The 19903-nt window shown below is 47.6% G+C and overlaps 1 protein-coding gene across 2 annotated transcripts in view; it reads left to right on the forward strand.

The window, feature by feature from the left end:
* PPM1A (protein phosphatase, Mg2+/Mn2+ dependent 1A) overlaps nt 1-19903 on the forward strand; it is a 376177-nt gene that overhangs the window by 112216 nt on the left and 244058 nt on the right. The gene's annotated exons all lie outside the window — the stretch shown is intronic.

Below are 19903 nucleotides of genomic sequence, written 5' to 3' on the forward strand. Positions count from 1 at the left end.
TTACCCTCTCTCCAAGGGTTATTCCGGTGGTGTGGGGCGAGGGGGCATACCATAAACCATCTAGAAGAATGCCAGAAAATGCTAAGAAACACATGAGTCTTGAATAGTAAGAAAAGATATGCTCTGAAATTCAGATATCCATTTCCCTGTATAGCCCAAAGAAAGTCCTGTCCGTATCAAGAGCAGCTCCAAAAGGAAGTAAATTCCTTAGTATAGAAAGATTTGAAGAAGGTCTCGTCACCAGAAAGGGATAGGAATTTATTCCGGTTACGTTGTGGTTCTAAGAAAACGTCTTCAACAGGAATAACAGGATATCAGGTTCATTCTTGACCTTAGGACTGCAAGCAAATCGACAAAGTATTATTTCAGGATGCTGGTTCTAAATCGGATTTATTCTCACTTATATCAGGAGGGCTGTATGTGTGCCTTCGGGGTGCCTACTTTACTATTCCTATAATAAAAAAACATCAGGAATTCCTGAGATTTGCAGTAGTGCCACAAACCTTCTCACTACATACGGCATTTGTAGCAACACATCTAAAACATTTCCAGATGGCTCCACACATTTGCCTCCTTGTCATGTCAGCATGTCAACCTGGCAAAGTTGACTGCCGCTCCAGTTAGAATGATGCATTATTTGAACAACACTCCGATCGCAAGAGTGTATCCTTCGGAGGAGAGACTGTTATCTATACATGTTTAATGTCGCGGTCTGTTACGGACACATCTTCTAGCAGCACTCCAGCCATCATCATTGCTAGAATTTGTCTCTCTTGCATCTTTCAGTTTCTTCATGCCAGACTTCACGAGACCACTGCAACAATTCTTAAAGGACCAAAGTAATCCACTTACGAACGGCTGGGACAACAATCATGCATTTTCCCAGTCAGAAATCCAGACGTGTCCTTGGTGATAGTATAAGAATATGCTGAAGGGAGTACCCTTTTAACAAGGTGTCCAAACACAAAGTTGTGACGGACACTTCAAGGGTGGGTGTACGCATCACTCACTGCCAGGTTCAAGGAACATGGTTGAAGACGACCTATCATACCAACTTGTTGAATTGAGAGCAGTCCACCTAGCTCAGAAAATGTCCCTTTCATCTTTCAATGTGTTGTCTCTGCTCGTTCAGACAGACAACACAGAAGCAATGTATTATCTGAACAAACAAGAAGGGACTCATTTCCAGACCAATATCCTTGTAAGTACAATCTTAAAATGGCTTATAGCAAGATAATTGCATATGTAGCAGTTTATCTGGCAAGTATCAAGAATGCAGAAGTAGATTCACTAGGTTATTCGAAGAAAACCATAAGTAGGTGCTCAACAACAAAGTGCTGCAAAGCGCTTTCCCCAATTAGGTCTATTCACAACTAGCCTTGTTTGCAGATGCAGGGAAAAAAGGTCCAGACTACTCCAGGTAATATTAACCAGGGTCTATGTGGAATGCTCTTTTGATGGACTGGTCAGGAAGGTTTCAGTATACATATCCCCCTCTTCTGATAGAATATGCAATCAGCCTGTGCCACTGTAAAGCCAGAATGATCTGATTGCACCAGAGTGTCTGCATCAGTGGAGGTTCGCAGACCTACTACATCTATCAGAGCGACAACTAATGAAGCTGCTGTGTAGACCGATATTTCCTGAACAAGTTCAATAGCCATATCTTGCATCCCAAACTTCCATTGTAGAACTTGGTTGCCTGGCTCCTCAATTCTTAGAGTATGGATGTTTAAATTTGCCACAGAATTGTATTCAAGAGAAGTTAAGGTCCTTCCACCAAAACATTATACACTTTTAAATGGAAGCGATTCTGCATGTGATGTATCCAAAGCAGCTATGGCCTCTGCAGATGTTAGGAAGAAGCCTTTTGCGCCAAGCAAGATCTGGCTAAATGTTTCATTAACCCCTTCGGTGCTCATGACGGAACGGTTCCGTCATGAGCCACGGTTGAGCTGTGCTCATGACGGAACCGTTCCGTCATGACCACGCCCGCGCAAGATTCCGTCAGCACAGCGGCGGAATCTGCGCAGCATGGAAGGGGTTAAAGTATACCTCACAGCAAGCACTGGGTACAGGAAAATCTCCTTCAGAAATCTAGGATGCCTTTTTTAAATTATTTCTTGGAGGGTGTTGAGAAATTAGGAAAGTATTTCCTTCTATGATCTCCCATCCCCACATTGGAAGCTTAACATTGTGGATTCCAAATTAACTGGTACACTATTTGAACCTATACATAAGGCAAATTCAGAAAGCTGATTTGTTTTGGTAGCTGTTACCTCAGTTCATAGAGTAAGTTCCAGGCTTTGTGTTCTCAAGAACCCTTTCAGTTACATAACGCCAGGGTGGTGATTACAGCTCATCTGAGTTTTCTCCCAACAGTGATTTCACATTTTCATGTTGGAACACTATTTCCTTACTGACTTTATTTATAATCCCTTGCACGTCAGCAGAAAGAGCCTTTCACATGTTAGATGTGAAGAGGGTTTTGAAAGGGTTAAGAGAAAAGATGTTAGGCAGTCTCATTATGTTTATGAACTGTAGTTGTGTAAGAACTGTTCTTCTTAACATGAAACAATGCATCTATAGATGGATAGTGACTTGAGTTGTACTTTTTTTTTAACAAGTAAGCAATTGTGTATCTCCCTGGTAGGCCTAAAACATATTCAAGTATAATCAAGAAGAACTGGCTCATAACAAAAAAGCCTTAGGTTAGTTTGTGTTTTGGAAACTTATTGGCTTCTTAAACACCCTCACCCACCAGTCTAGTTGGTGGCATGCTTCATCATCGGTTCCCACCCAAGGAGCATACTGCACCCTGAGTGTGCTGTGATGCCTGAACTACAGCGGAGCTCTTTTTGTGGTGTTTTGTGTGGTGCAGTGAGTTGGGAGTTTAAAATCTGCCTATAGGGTCCCCCCTGAGTTAAGATAATTCATTTATTAATGGGGCCCTATGATCGGGTTAAAAATAGATAGGGCGGATACGTCTAAAGTTTAATCATGTTTCCTATATGCAGGTCTACATTTTTCAGTCAGACCATATTAAATGCTGGCTTTCGTCAGGACCATAAAAGTGAAGCCAGACCGTGGGAGTTATCACAGACTGGAGTGTATAAAGTGTGCACATGCTAAGGTGCGTAGAACAAGAGAAAACCTATTTGTTTTCTCTTACAAAAGTTTCTTGCAGTCGTGTTGGTGAAATCTGCACAGAAAAAAGTACACAGAACCAACCGTAAACAAAAGACACACGTGGAACACACAGTACATGTAAATGAAACGGGCATGCACTGGTGTGTGCATCCCGCAGTGTCAGGCTTGATCTAACTAGATCGCTGAGGTGGTGACAAAATTGTACACCCATGCGTGCATCGCGATTTCATTAGGGTGGGTAATGCGCAATGACTGATGGGCCTCAATACTCTGAACTCGACCCCGTGCCTAAAACAGAGTGAAGTTGGTGGCAATTCAGAAGAAAAATAAAAGGCTAGTAAGTCGCTTTTCAGTTGAGCGTCATGGATCCGAAAAGGGGGGCAGTGCCTATAGTCACATGTTGAAAGGAAATGACCGAGTTAACCAGCCGGTATCTCACTGGCGAGACCCAGCATGGTGCTGCTTCCCGATAGATGAGACCGGGTGCTCTACTTGCGTCTTTATGGTCCACTGCCCACCTTCTATACCAGTTACAGACCTATTCAACCAGGGGCAAAACAGCTAGGTGGCTCAAATGAGAAATGTCTCCATTTTAGAAGTATTTAAGGCCACTGCATGAAGTTCCATCAAAATTTTTACAAGACGGTATTGTGTTCATTCAGGCTACAGGGTGGACACCCAGCTTGGTCAAGATTCTTTGACGAATCGGTTTGTCTCGTACATTTAACAGTTAATTATTTGAGATGCTATCATGATTATTGGATCTAGCCTTTCAGAAGTATGATAAAGAAGGTTCCGAACAAAACTGAGCTATAACACTGGAAGTCTTGATAAGACAGTGGGATGTTTGGGGCTACCTGAGTGGTAACCCTGAGTGATAACCACCACAGAGCAGTAGCTAAGAGGTTATGACTGCTCTCTGTGTAAGAGTACCACACAATGCACAACCTCACTCCATGCTTTCACATTAAAAACAAGCATTGGCAAAGCCAATAGGTCGCTCCTATGTCAGAGCGGTTTGCTTTGGTAAGCTGTTTTAGCCATGTTGCACACCATTGTAGCTGTTATTAGGCATGACTAAATGTTAGTGAGGTGGGGTGGAGTGGAATGAGGTAGATTGGGTCAGTGTGTGGGTTGCGGTGTATTGGGTTGGGGTGCATTGGTTTGGGGTGGGGTGTGTTGGGGTGGATTGCAGGTGGGGTGGATTGGGATGGATTGGGGGTGGGGTGGATTGAGATGGATTGGAGTGGGGTGGATTGGGGTGGGTTGGTGTGGATTGGGGTGGGGTGGATTGGATTGGAGTGATTGGGTGGGTGGGGTGGGGTGGATTTGAGTGGGTGGGGTGAATTTGAGTGATTGGGGTGGGGTGGATTGGAGTGGGGTGGATTGGGGTGGGGTGGATTGGGGTGGGGTGGATTGGGGTGGGGTGGATTGGGGTGGGGTGGATTGGAGTGATTGGGGAGGTGTGTGGTGGATTGGAGTGATGGGAGTGGGGTGGATTGGAGTGGATTGGATTGCATTGGAGTGGGGTGCATTGGAGTGGATTGGATTGCATTGGAGTGGGGTGCATTGGAGTGGGGTGCATTGGAGTGGGGTGCATTGGATTGCATTGGGGTGGGGTGGATTCGAGTGGGGTGGGTTGATTGGGTGGGGTGGATTGGAGTGGGTGGGGTGGGTGGATTGGAGCGATTGGATTGGGGTGGGTGGATTGGATTGCATTGGAGTGGGGTGCATTGGAGTGCAGTGGATTGCATTGGAGTGGGGTGTATTGTGGTGTGGTGCATTGGAGTGGGGTGGATTGGAGTGCAGTGGATTGCATTGGAGTGGGGTGTATTGTGGTGTGGTGCATTGGAGTGGGGTGGATTGGATTGGGGTGCGATGGGGTGTAGTGGGTGGGGTGTAGTGGGTGGTGTGGATTGGAGTGGGTGGTGTGGATTGGAGTGGGTGGTGTGGATTGGAGTGGGTGGATTGGATTGAGTGGGTGGTGTGGATTGGATTGGAGTGGGTGGTGTGGATTGGATTGGAGTGGGTGGTGTGGATTGGATTGGAGTGGGTGGTGTGGATTGGATTGGAGTGGGTGGTGTGGATTGGAGTGGGTGGTGTGGATTGTAGTGGGTGGTGTGGGGTAGATTGGATTGGAGTGGATTGGATTGCATTGGAGTGGGGTGCATTGGATTGCATTGGAGTGGGGTGCATTGGATTGCATTGGATTGCATTGGGGTGGGGTGGGTGGATTGGAGTGATTGGATTGGGGTGGGGTGCATTGGGGTGATTGGATTGGGGTGGGGTGGATTGGATTGCATTGGAGTGGGGTGCATTGGAGTGCAGTGGATTGCATTGGAGTGGGGTGTATTGTGGTGTGGTGCATTGGAGTGGGGTGGATTGGATTGGGGTGGGGTGGGGTGGCGTGGGTGGGGTGTAGTTGTTGGTGTGGAGTGGTTGGTGTGGAGTGGGTGGTGTGGATTGGAGTGGGTGGTGTGGATTGGGGTGGGTGGTGTGGATTGGGGTGGGTGGTGTGGATTGGAGTGGGTGGTGTGGATTGGAGTGGGTGGTGTGGATTGGAGTGGGTGGTGTGGATTGGAGTGGGTGGTGTGGATTGGAGTGGGTGGTGTGGATTGGAGTGGGTGGTGTGGATTGGAGTGGGTGGTGTGGATTGGAGTGGGTGGTGTGGATTGGAGTGGGTGGTGTGGATTGGAGTGGGTGGTGTGGATTGGAGTGGGTGGTGTGGATTGGGTGGTGTGGAGTGGATCGGAGTGGGTGGTGTGGAGTGGATCGGAGTGGGTGGTGTGGAGTGGATTGGAGTGGGTGGTGTGGAGTGGATTGGAGTGGGTGGTGTGGGTGGTGTGGAGTGGATTGGAGTGGGTGGTGTGGATTAGAGTGATTGGAGGGGGTGGATTGGAGTGATTGGAGGGGGTGGATTGGAGTGATTGGAGGGGGTGCATTGGATTACATTGGGGTGGGGTGTATTGTGGAGGGGTGGATAGGATTGGGGGTGCATTGGATTGGGGGTGCATTGGATTGGGGGTGCATTGGTGTGGATTGGAGTGGGGTGGATTGGAGTGGGGTGGGCTGGAGTGATTGGAGTGGGGTGGCGTGATTGGAGTGGGGTGGATTGAGGTGGGGTAGATTGGATTCCATTGGATTGCAGTGGATTGGATTGCATTGGAGTGGGGTGCATTGGATTGCATTGGGGTGGGGTGGGGGTGGATGGGGTGGGGTGGAGTGGGTGGGGTGTATTGGGGTGGGTGGGGTGTATTGGGGTGGGTGGGGTGTATTGGGGTGGGTGGGGTGGATTGGATTGGGTGGGGTGGATTGGGTGGGGTGGATTGGATTGGGGTGGATTGGATTGGGGTGGATTGGATTGGGGTGGATTGGGTTGGATTGGATTTGGGTGGATTGGGTTGGATTGGATTTGGGTGGATTGGATTGGATTGGATTGGATTGAGGTGGGGTGGATTGGGGTGGGGTGGATTGGATTGGATTGGATTTGGGTGGATTGGATTGGATTGGATTGGATTGAGGTGGGGTGGATTGGGGTGGGGTGGATTGGATTGGGGTGGGGTGGATTGGATTGGGGTGGGGTGGGGTGGATTGAATTGGAGGTTCGAGGCATGTGGGCTGTTGAATTCATATCTGTGCATAGATCACGCCTAGTGTTGGGTCCGGATGATTGCACATTGTTGTCCTGGAAGAGTCTTCAAAGTATCACGAGATAGGTGGCTCCTCCCCTGCACTACAGTGCGCATGGGCATCCTCTCCATCCTCAGATTGTTTTTTTCCGCCATTGGGTTCGGATGTGCTTATCTTAGCTCAAGTTAGGAAAACTTTATTTAAGGCCAAAAGCCTTTAGGTATCGTCGGTATTGTTTGCGTTCGGTATCGATAAATTATTATACTTGTTCTCAGACTTATTCACCTTTCTCGGACCAAGTTTCGGTCCGAACATCGATCGACGTTCAAGGATGGAATCGAGGACTCCCTTCAAGAGATGTCCTTTATGTCATGCGAAATATCCACACATCGATGTCCATCCGGTGTGTAACAAATGTTTATCACCGGATCATGATGAGTCCAGGCGTATGGCCTGTGCCCGGTTCCGGTCAAAGAAGACACTTCGGAATCGACGGGCGGCTAGATTGGAGGCCAAACAATCGGCGCCTAACCCGGTTAACATATTCAGCACCGAGGATGAAGAAGTCGAGAGCATCGAAGAGATAGACTCGAGCCATACTTCGGAGCATGAATCCCAATATGACGACGATGTTGAGGTGATCTTCGAGGACGAAGACGCCGTCGACTAGGTAGGAGACGTCGATGAGGCCCTAGGGAAGATAGCTCGGGCGAAGAGCTAGGCCAATCCGTCGATGCGGAGGCCGAGGGAGACAGTATTGATAAGGCTCGGGTCGAGGGATCGCCTGTGGGCCTTACCCAAGATCGGTCGGATCGTTCTACAGCCCCGCCTGAAGGCCCGGCTTCAAACATTTCAAAAGAGCCAGAAATATCAAAAAAGACTGGAGTCGATTGAGTGAAATCGAAACCAAACCCAGCACCGGTCAAATCGAAATCGAAAGTGCAACTGGTTCAGGTCGGATCGAAGCCCTCCAATCCGTCGACACAGAAGAAGGACGTCGGAGCCGACCAAAGAAAGAAGGACTTCGGTACCGAGAAACCAAAAAAGGACTTCGGCACCGAGAAACAGAAGAAGGCCCTCGGTCCCGAGAAGACGCAACGGCCTATAGCACCGAAGGTTGGGGCACCAACGACCAAGGTCAAGGTGGTCGATCCGACTACATCAACACCGAAGAGTGCTGAGACTGCCAAAATATCGGATCAACAGGGCGTCGATCCCAAACTTCGGATCGAAAACCCGAAGGCTGGGAAGAAACCGGAGACCACGTCGAGGCCTGTCTCCAAAGAGCCTATCGGTTCCAAAGCACCATCTGCATTCACGTTGCAACAGGTGTCGGAGACCCTAAAGCGCATCAGGGAACGGGCCACCCTCGAACCGAACACTGGTCCCGAACCGCACAAGGTCGCCAAGGCTCACTCGGCGCCGGCACCTATCAAGTTTGGATTGCCACCACCAGGGGCACCGAAGATGTTCGAACTTAGGAAGAGTATCGAACAACCACGAACAGTGTCCACGGAAAGAACCGATGTCGAAGACTCACAGGACCAGTTTATTGACGCCGACACTGGTAGGCTGTTGTTCCGCCAGCGGAGAATTGTTCCAGAAAAGGCTTTGGACTCATACAAGATTCCACTAAAAAGGAAAATGGCGTCAGGTTCGACACCAGTGCTTGTAGAAACATTCCAAACCTATCATCAGGAACCACCATCCTTTTCTCCCACACACTCGGAGGCGGATGCAGGAGAGGGCTATATTGAGGATGATACCACTTATCCTGTGGATAATGACCCTGATGACCAACAGCAAGACCAAGATCAAGCATGGGGAGACCCTAATGACCCAGGAGACCCACAAAATGCTCCTGACACTCCTCTTTATATCAAACCATCTCCCACTGAAGATACTGCTGCTTTTAACGCCTTCATTGAAAGGGCGGCTGCCAATCACGGAGTGGAACTTCATTCTGACTCTGTGGAGGAGGATTTCTTGGTGGACACGTTCTCCGCATCAGAAAGAACGGTCAAGACTCTACCAATGTTAAAAGGGGTTATTAAACATGCTAAGGACATCTTTAAGGAGACAACCAGGGCACGGGTATTGAACCCGAGAATAGAGAAGAAATACAAACCAGCCCCCGGAGACCCAATGTACATTAAGGGTCAATTGCCCTTGGACTCCATGGTAGTTTCTAATGCTCGCAAGAGAGCTAACTCGCAGACTACAGGTGATGCTCCTCCTCCAGACAAGGAGTCCAAAGTGCTAGAAACATCAGGCAAAAGGATAGCAGCACAAGCAGCAAACATCTGGCGCATTGCCAACACTCAGGCACTCCTGGCCCGATACGACAGGTCACACTACGATACCCTAGAAACACTGCTAGAACACCTACCAGATGAATACAAAGATGGAGCGGAGCTCCTCATCAGAGAGGGGGAACTCATTACAAATGCGTCCATCAAATGTGCACTAGATGCAGCTGACACTGCAGCAAGGGCAATCAACACTAGTGTGATGTTGAGGAGGCACGTATGGCTGAGAATATCCGGTTTCAAACCTGAGATTCAAAATAATATCTTGAATCAACCAGTCAACCCAGACTTTTTATTTGGCCCCGAGGTTGACGCTACACTGGAAAAGATTAAAAAGGACACAAACTGCGAAATCTATGGGGGCTCTACAGTCGCAGCAGTTTCGGAGTGGCTCCTTTCGTCGCCCCGGGAATAGAGGAGCAGCTAGAGGTCAGGGGTCCCAGCAGCAGAACGGTAAAGGAGGTTCCCAGAGTACCTATAATAAAAACAATAGGGGTGGATATCGTGGATCCAGCACCAAAGGCAGAGGACACAACAACACCAGGTCCTCCGCCAATAACAAACAGTGACGTCTTGTCACTGCCCCCCCGCCCACATAACACCGGTCGGGGGGAGACTCCAACAGTTCCTGCCAGTCTGGAGATCCATCACCACAGACAGGTGGGTCAGAGAAATTGTCCAGTACGGTTATTGTCTGGAATTAACATCCAATCCACCCAACATACCACAAAGACACCGTCCTATGTCCGCAGAGCACTTGACATTATTGCAGCAAGAAGTACTAAGTATGCTGCAGAAAGAAGCCATAGAGCTCGTGCCTGTGGAACAGCGAGGGTCAGGGGTGTACTCTCTGTACTTCTTGATCCCAAAAAAGGACAGGTCTCTCCGACCTATACTGGACCTCAGACCTCTCAACCAATACATTCTGTCAGAGCATTTTCATATGCTCACCCTCCAGCAGGTTCTGCCGTTACTCAGTCAGGGAGACTTCCTAGCAACACTAGATTTGAAGGATGCGTATTTCCACATACCCATACACCCATCACACAAAAAATATCTCAGGTTCACTCTTCAGGATCAGCATTATCAGTTCAAAGTACTCCCTTTCGGAGTAACAACGGCGCCCAGAGTCTTTACCAAGTGCCTAGCGACAGTGGCTGCACACTTAAGGAGACAGCACATTCACGTCTTCCCTTACCTGGACGACTGGCTTGTTCAGGCAAAGTCAGCCCAGCAGTGAGCCAGCCACATATCCCACACCATTCACCTTCTTCACAGTCTGGGATTCTCACTAAATTATCCAAAGTCACAACTCCAACCCGCCCACGTACGGCAGTACCTGGGCGCGACCATAGACACTCTGGCTGCCAAAGCACAGCCAAATTTAGCGAGAATCAACAGCATGCAACTGCTGATAAAAAAGTTCAGACCACAACACTCCCTTCCAGCGCGAGTGTTCATGCAGTTGATGGGCATGATGGCCTCCTGCATCTTCATAGTCCTTCTCGCGAGACTACATATGCGCCCGCTTCAGGAGTGCTTGGCACGTCAATGGAATCAGACTCAAGGACAGTTGAAAGACCTAGTGTTGGTGAGCGGTCGGGCATACAACTCTCTGCATTGGTGGAATCCACAAAACCTTTGCAAGGGCCGACCGTTCCAAGAGCCTGTTCCACAAATAATACTGACGGCGGACGCGTCTCTCCGGGGATGGGGAGCTCATGTACTCAATTACACAGTGCAGGGACTAGGGACGACACAGCAACAGAAGATGCACATCAACCTTCTGGAACTGATGGCTATCTTCCTGGCAATGAAGGCATTCAAAGTACACTTGTGCAACAAAGTCGTGTTGATCCTGACGGACAACATGACTGCCATGTACTACATACAGAAGCAGGGAGGAACACACTCTCCACAGTTGTCTCATCTGGCTCAGAGCATGTGGAGGTGGGCCATTCAGAGGAACATGTTCCTCATGGCAGAACACCTCCCGGGCAAGGTCAACCAAATGGCGGATCTGCTCAGCAGACCCAGCCACCAAATGCACGAGTGGGAGCTACATCCATCACTACTCCAACCGTACTTCCAGCAGTGGGGTCATCCAGAGATAGACCTATTCGCCACAAGGGAAAACGCAAAATGTCAAAGCTTTGCCGCCAGGTTTCCGCATCCACAGTCACAGGGCAATGCGATATGGATGAACTGGTCAGGCAGATTTGCGTACGCTTTTCCCCCAGCGCCATTAATACCGCTAGTGGCACGCAAACTAAGGCAACACTCAATGACACTCATCCTGGTTGCTCCAATGTGGGCACGCCAGCCATGGTACACCACGTTACTAGAACTTTCCGTGGTGCCGCCTCAAAGACTGCGGCTAACACCCAAACTTTTAACACAGAACCATGGCGAAATTCAGCACCCAGATCCGCAACAGCTGAACCTGGCGATCTGGCTCCTGAAGTCTTAGAGTTTGGCTACCTGAACCTGCCTCCAGAATGTATGAATATCATCAAGGAGGCCAGGAGACCCACGACCAGAGCTTGCTATGCGGCTAAATGGAAAAGATTTGTCATTTACTGTAAAAACAATGACATTAATCCGCTGGATGCATCCATTCAGAACATCATCTGTTACCTGTTACACTTATACCGATGCAATCTGGCATACAGCTCCCTCCGTATACATTTAACCGCAATAGCAGCCTATCTTCAAAACAGGCAGCACCTCTCTTTATTCAGAGTGCCTGCCATCAAAGCCTTCTTAGAGGGACTCAAACGAGTGATTCCTCCAACACACCCACCGGCACCGGTGTGGAACCTGAATGTGGTCCTCACCAGATTGATGGGTCCACCCTTTGAACCTCTACATTCATGTGAGATTCAATTCCTCACCTGGAAAGTAGCTTTCTTAGTGGCAATCACTTCGTTGAGAAGAGTTGGTGAACTCCAGGCACTAACCATTCAAGAGCCATTCATACAGGTTCACGCAAACAGGGTTGTACTACGTATCAACCCCACATTCATGCCTAAAGTGATATCGCAATTCCACATGAATCAGACTATTGAACTGCCCGTTTTCTTTCCAAATCCAGAAAATGACGCAGAGAGAATGCTCCATACACTAGATGTAAAGAGGGCCCTCATGTACTATATAGACAGGACAAAGGATTTTAGGAAAACAAAACAACTGTTCATTGCCTTTTCTCCACAACACAAGGGCAACGCCATTTCCAAAGCAGGGATAGCCAGATGGATCGTTAAATGTATTCAAATTTGCTATGAAAAAGCTAAACGCACATTAACGATTCCTCCCAGAGCCCACTCAACACGAAAGTTAGGGGCGTCCATGGCTTTCCTAGGGAACATTCCTTTAGAGGAAATATGTAGAGAAGCCACATGGTCCACTATACATACATTTACCAAGCACTACTGTGTAGATGTACACTCAAGACAGCAGGCAGCTGTAGGACAGGCTGTTCTCAAAACTCTTTTTCAGACTGCTGTAGCTGGCACGGGCAGCCGCCGCTAATGGAGGGACTGCTATATAATCTATGCACAGATATGAATTCAGCAGCCCACATGCCTCGAACCGAATATGCTACTTACCAGTATGCATCTGTTCTTGGCATGTAGGGCTGCTGACATTCATATCGCCCACCCTCCTCCCTGGCGCCTGTAGCGGCTGCAGCACTCAGAATTACTGTATAGCATGGTCATCACTTACTGTATCTACTCCATCACTGCCACTATGGCGAAAAACAATCTGAGGATGGAGAGGATGCCCATGCGCACTGTAGTCCAGGGGAGGAGCCACCTATCTCGTGATACTTCGAAGACTCTTCCAGGACAACAATGTGCAATCATCCGGACCCAACACTAGGCGGCGATCTATGCACAGATATGAATGTCAGCAGCCCTACATGCCAAGAACAGATGCATACTGGTGTGTAGCATATTCGTTATGTTATATGGTTTTATAGAGCGCACAACTCACCCTGGGGCATCTAGGCGCTAACTAGGAGAATGTACTGAGGGTAAAAAAAGATCCGGATAGCAAGAGAGGTGTCCCGATTAAAACAAAAACGCTTTCAGCGGTTTCCTGAAACTGCTTAGCGTTTGAATTTTTTACGTACGGCTAGAGGGAGCTTATTCCAATAAGTTGGCGCTAGATATGAAAAGGCTCTATCTCCGGTGCGGGTAAGGCGAATTCTAGGAACCTGTAGAAGATCCAGAGTGCTGGATCTAAGTTTTCTGCCAGGAGAATACTTTAGTAGTTTTTTACGCAAATAGAGAGGGCCTCTTTCATTCAATGCATTATGTGTAAGACAGCAGATCTTAAACAAGCATTTGCAATGCAATAGGTCTCGCATTTACGGGAGTTTGAGCTATTGGCATTGTAAATGACAATGCCTTTTATTTATGTTTTGGTTTTTAAAACATAAAATAAAAGGCATTGTCATTTACAATGCCAATAGCTTCCTCGCGTAAATGCGAGACCTGTTGCATTTTCAATGCTTGTTAGATGAGCTTCAAAGACTTTTGAATGGAAGCATTAAAAGAAAACCTCTCATAACTGTACCAACAAATAGGTCCTTTTTCTCACCAGGCACATGGCATGCATGATTAGAAGCTGTGTAGAAATAGCGCTTCGCGGTACTGTGGTAAACACTAATGTACTGGAATCTTTATTTGAATCCCTTTCGGAGCAGTCAGTAAAAGTGGCAAATATAATTGAAAAATTGAGCAGTTAACCTGCACCTTTTTGGTTTCACTTTTCCAAAATTATCCTACATAAAATCCTACTGATCAATGTGCTGGGGGTTACTCACTTTGTGCACATGGGGTCTAAGTTTATACTTTTTGACAGGGCTGTTTTAAATTACCAGTCCGGCCCTGGACGTGTTCCAGAGTCGAGTCAATGACAAAGAAGTGGTCCAAATGCTACGTTCAGAAGGGGGAGGGTGTGGCTTAACGACCAGTGCAGCCGACTTGGGCTCTGAGAGATCCAGGTTTAAGTCTCGTCGTGTGCTCAACATCCTGTGATTCTGGGCAAATCACTTCCCCCTGCCTACGGACAGCGCCTACAGACCCAGACGGGTTATCAGCGGCGCTATACAAATCCAAGTATTATATTATAGTATAATTATTAAGAAGAGAAAGAGGCAGCCAAAAGACGAGCATCAAATGTCCAAGCAAAATGGAAAAAGTGGCCCAGAAGGAGACTAGATAAGAGGGGGGTGGGGAGGAGTGGAGCCTTTTAGGCTCTTACGCAACACGTATCTAAATTAATTATTTGCAGGGAAAGGATCCCATACCCCCGGCAGCCTCCGAGGGATCACTGAGAGCCGGACTGCGGAGGCGCTCATTAGCGACCCTCAAATGTCAGACACCGGGAGGAAAGAAGAGGGCTGACAGGGAAGGAGACACAGCGACACAGAGATCTGGAAGGGAGGGGGCGCGAGAGACTGGGACAGCGAGGTACAATGATGGAAGAGGTGGCGACAGAGCGGGCACAAAGCGAGGAGAGTGCGCGAGGTAGATGGGGACTGCAGATTAGACCGGGATAGCGAGGTACAATGATGGAAAAGGTGGCGACGCGAGAAAGGGAGCGGGCACAAAGAGGGGAGAGGGCGCAAGGTAGACGGGGACCACAGGTTCGAGATAGGAAATGATGGAAGGCTCGTGAGAGAGAGCAGGATAGAATGGGGAGAGCGGGAGAGACAAAGAGCAGTAAATACAGACATAAGCAAAGAGAGAGAGCAGTAAATGCAGACATAAGCGAAAGGGAATGGGGTCGTAAGAGAGACAGAGGCCTAGGAAAAGGAGGGGAGCCAGGTAGAGAACAAATGCGTATTACGAAGAAAACAAGACGAGCCCGGCTTCTAAAGTGCTCCGGACGCGAGCGAGCGCCCGCCGCGCCAAAGTGAAAGCAAATTTGTCATGGCGAGACGCGGCGGAGCATGGCGCGCGCGCTTGGCGGGGGAGCGCATTCCAGGTGGGGGAGCGGACCCTTTAAAGTATGATGCCGAGGGCGCAAGTGGGCTGAAGCGCTTCCCCAAACAGATTGCATGGCGGCACGATGCACGTGATTGTGCGCGTGCTCGCCATGCAATCCACTTTTGGGAGCACTTTGAAATGCCCCTCTTACTAGAGTCTCGCATAGCGATTGCGTAAACGCAATAGCTAGGCGAGACCTAAAAAGGATCTGTTCTTTATTGTTAACCAATGCAGTTCCCTCAGCAGAGGGGCCGAAGCCGATCCTGACGGGCAATTCAAGATCAATCGTGCTGCCGTATTCTGAATTACTTGAAGTTTGGCCAATTGAGTCTGTCCCACTTCTGCCAACAGGGCATTTCCATAGTCCAGACGACTAATGACCATTGCCTGGACTAAAGTTCTGCGCTGGGAAGTAGGCAGATAGGGAAAAAAAATTCTCAGAAGCCTTAGACCATAGTAGCATGACCTTACTATCGCCGCCACATGATCTTTCATGGTAAGGGCATGATCCAATTTTAGGCCTAGATTTTTTACTGACTGTTTAAGGGTAGGGGCCTGGCCCAATTCGACAGGCCACCAATCATCCGACCAACTATTGATGGCTTTCCCATCAACATAACCTCCGTCTTTTCCGGGTTGAGCTGGAGACAATTTCTTGTCATCCAGTCGAAGATGGCAAGCATTCCGGAGGCAAAACGGATTTTGTCGAGCTCTGGGTTAGGTCTGATGGCTATTGATGGCTTTCCCATCAACATAACCTCCGTCTTTTCCGGGTTGAGCTGGAGACAATTTCTTGTCATCCAGTCGAAGATGGCAAGCATTCCGGAGGCGAAACGGATTTTGTCGAGCTCTGGGTTAGGTCCGATGGTAAACATAAGCTGAGTATCATCAGCATATGAAATGATCTCAAAACCCAGATGCTCAACAATTTGTGCCAGCGGGGCCATGTATATATTAAAAAGGGTGGGACTTAAACAGGAGCCCTTGGGTACTCCCCTGTCAAGCAACATTTTGCCTGAGGATTACAGTCCCAGCATGACAGTTTGGGTTCTTTCGGACAAGAAGTGTTCAAGCCATTTAAGGGCTGTCCCATTTATACCACAATCCAGGAATCTCTCCGACAGCTTAGAGTGTGAAATAGTATCAAAAGCTGCGGAGAGATCTAGGAGGATCAAGATAACTGACCCTCCCGCGTCGACAGTTAATCTGAGCGCGTCAGTTACTGCCAAAACGGCAGTTTCTGTATTAAAACCTGGACGGAAACCAGACTGCGAGGGGTCCAGAATGTGGTTATCCTCCAGATAAGAGCGCAACTGTCGGTTAATGATACTTTCCAGGATCATTCCCAGCAGTGATAACAGGGAAATGGGGCGATAATTACCAAGAATTAAGGGGTCCGCCGTAGATTGTTTTTAATATTGGACAGACAATCGCCTCTTTCCAAGTAGCTCGAGTGGTACCAGTAAGGATAGAGTGATTAAACGGGTCTTGGATTGCTGGGGCACAGCTAGAGGCTAAAGACGCCATGATTTTGGGTGGACATGTATCTAATGGTGACCCAGATTTGGCCCCCGCAAGACCTTTTATGACCTCCTCTATTGTGGCTTGTTCAAAGCTGTTTAGGGAGCTGGCTACTATCTTCTTCTGCTCCTCGGATTTACGTGAAGATGCCAATTCAAAAGTAGTAGGTAAAGAAAAATTCACGTACATTTTTAGTATCTTCTCACGCAAGTAGATTGCTAAGGAATTACATAACTCCTGAGATTGCAGTGGCATCTGTCCGCAGACTTTAGGGGAAACAAAGTCCCGTACTATGCTAAACAAAGTTTTCTGGGAGTTACTTGCGTTATCAATATGGCTGATGATAAATTGCCGTCTAGCGGCTTTTAGATTTAGATGATACTTAGACAGTGACTTCCTATAAAGCCCCCTGTTTTCATCGGTCTTACTAGTGCACCATCTTCTTTCCAGTCGCCTACAACTGGCCCTTTCCAATTTCAGTTCCAATGAATGGCAAGGAGTGGAAGATCTTCGTTGTAAGGTGTTCACTTTTTTTTTTGGTATGACCGCATCAAAGGCCAATTCTAAGGCGGTGTTGAAAGTCTCCAATTGTTTTGAAACTTCCATAGTTTTGGTTGTCTGATCAAGGGAGAATACCTCATTAAATGCCACCAAAGTGAGGTTACGCCTGATCCTCCGCTGATCATGACCTTGTCTAATAGGCCGTTTAGAACTATTTTAGTCTATTTGCTGTATTTGGATCGTGATTCTATAATGGTCTGTCCATACAAGGGGATCTGGGGGGTTGCATCATATCTGGTCTGTGTTGGAAAACACCAGATCTAATAGATGTCCTGCACTATGGGTACAGCCTTCGACTCTTTGGGCAAGTCCCATGAATTCGAAGGAGGTAAATAGTTTGTTTACTTCAGGATCAGTCACATTTTCCCCATGGAAATTGAGGTCTCCTAGCAAAAATCTATTTGCAGCCAGTACATGTAGTGCGAGATGTTCCACCAAGCGATCTGCAAATTTCGTTTTAGGTCCTGGGAGCCGATATACTAGGGCTCCGTACCAGGTGTCAGAAGGGGACATGGAAACTTTGAAGATCCCTAATTCTATGCAGTCATTGCTAACCGTAGAGACCCATTTCACATCTAGATCATTTTTAAAAGCAATGGCAATCCCTCCTCCTTTTTTGTTTGAATTACCAATGGAGAAATCTTTCATCCAGTTTCCTACAAATAATTGTACTGAGGATAGAGTCCTGTTTTTTATGTCAAAGATGGTTTCCCTTTTCTCTTAAAATAGTCCACTGAGTTGCCAATCTTCTTTCCTCACCCAGTGAAAATGGCAGAAAGATTATTTCATACATTAGACTTTAATAGAGCCATCATGTTTTACATTCAAGAACAAAATCCATTCGCAAGAAAAAACAACTTTATGTGGCAATTGCAAAGCCCCACTTGGAAACTCATTTCTAAGTCGAGCCTTGCCAGATGCATAGTTAAATGCATTCAGGTATGTTGTGCAGAGCAAAAAGCACTCTGCATTCTGTGCAGAGACAACATGCTTCTCAAAGAAAAGATCTTCAATGGCCTTTTTAGGTAACATATCATTAGCAGATAGATATAAAGCTGCTACTTGGTCAACACCACTCACTTACCTTTGTTAGACATTATGTGGACATTCAGCTCCAGCAGGAGGCTCAAGTTGGGTAAGCTACACCTACACCTTAAAAAAAATATATATATCTTCCTCATCTGATAGCTAGCTACTGCCTTAGGGTGAGTACTACTTGTAACTTGTCCAGAGCATGCGCTCTACAGCGGGGCATGCTCCAAATGGAAAATGTTCCCCATCTTGTAAATGTTCGATTGTAGCTTGCAGTGCTTGTATACTTACTAGCTTGCAGTGCTTGTGTACGCGCATGTGCCCTCTTGGGTTCCTGGACCAGAGCTCATGCTTCAGGCATTTTTCCCCTCAACTTGTGTCCTCATTCACAATGCACTGATACACAGTTACTATCCTGCTTGCTTGCTACACTCACTCGTGGCGTGTTTGCCCTGGTATATTGTGGACTTAAGGGAGGAGTCCTGAGATCGCTTGAGATCGAAAATGTCTTCAGGGAAAAACTACTTGTAGACATCTGTGCCTAACACTACAAGACACAAACCAATAGTTTCAGGGAAAGTAACGTTTTTCTTTTCAGTCATTACCCCCCTTGTCTCATACCTAATTACAGCATAATTAATGGAGACAGCAGCTCCTTTGTGGGTTGAATCCTTACCAAATTCAGGCAGAGCAAGTCAACTGGTGGAAAATGGTTATTCTACCTGTTCTTTTCCATACGTTTGTGCTAAATGTTACTCTGCATGTGAAGAGGAAGCAACTGTATTTACCCCACTACTGTCTTTGAAAATAAAGTTGATCACCTGGGGTATAAAGTCTTAATTTGTCAGCATACATACCAGGTGCTTTTTGAAGATTGTGTTGATAATTTCACAGAGACCCAACGTGCACTCTTGATGGTTGTTTCCTAACGTGACACACAATAGAGTTAATGGTCAGCTCCGGCAAAACGCTTTTGGTGCTTAGCCAAAGGCTTAAATTAAAGGCTTGCGAAACTGAAAAGTGATGGGTGAGAGAGAACCATTACAGTTCAAGCAGGGCCTTCTGGTTCGGAGTTCTGTAGACTGAGAAAAGGGGTCAAGTCCACGCCTATCAAAGTAAAAAGCACCAGTAATGTGGCGTGCCTGCACAGGAGTAAGGCCTTGCTTAAGTTATGATGCAGCCATGTTGTTAGCCACACAGCACTTGACGACAATATTGGATACCTATGAGCTCTATAGGCCTGGGTACTATGACAGTGCCCAGTAGCAGCAGAACACAGGCTAGGCCTTCCGGATACTGGGTTCATGGAAAAAAAGAAGACCTTTCACAGTAGAAATACATACCCTGGGTGCAGTAGATGCAGGCCATAGTTGCTGGTCATGCCTTGCCGGAAACTGCAGCCAGTTGTTAAAGTCTGTAGGTACAATAAGTACACTGAAAACCGATTTAAGGGGAAATGGTGGATCCACAATTTGTTCACGCAATTCCTCAGCACTGCATGGATATGGGAGCACCATCCCACTCCGCCATCCGTGGCGCAGAGGGCCTTGCCAAATCCCATGAGGCCACTCTATGCCAACCATACCTGAAAGCCGGTCTGGGCAGACAAGCTCTTCAAAACGTTCTGAAGACTAGGCTGCTAACTTTACCAATAAAGGATTACTGGGCACATTGAAAATCCACACCAGCTGGAAACAGAGG

The sequence above is a fragment of the Triturus cristatus genome, chromosome 9 (genome assembly GCF_964204655.1).
Source record: "Triturus cristatus chromosome 9, aTriCri1.1, whole genome shotgun sequence".
NCBI lineage: Eukaryota > Metazoa > Chordata > Amphibia > Caudata > Salamandridae > Triturus > Triturus cristatus.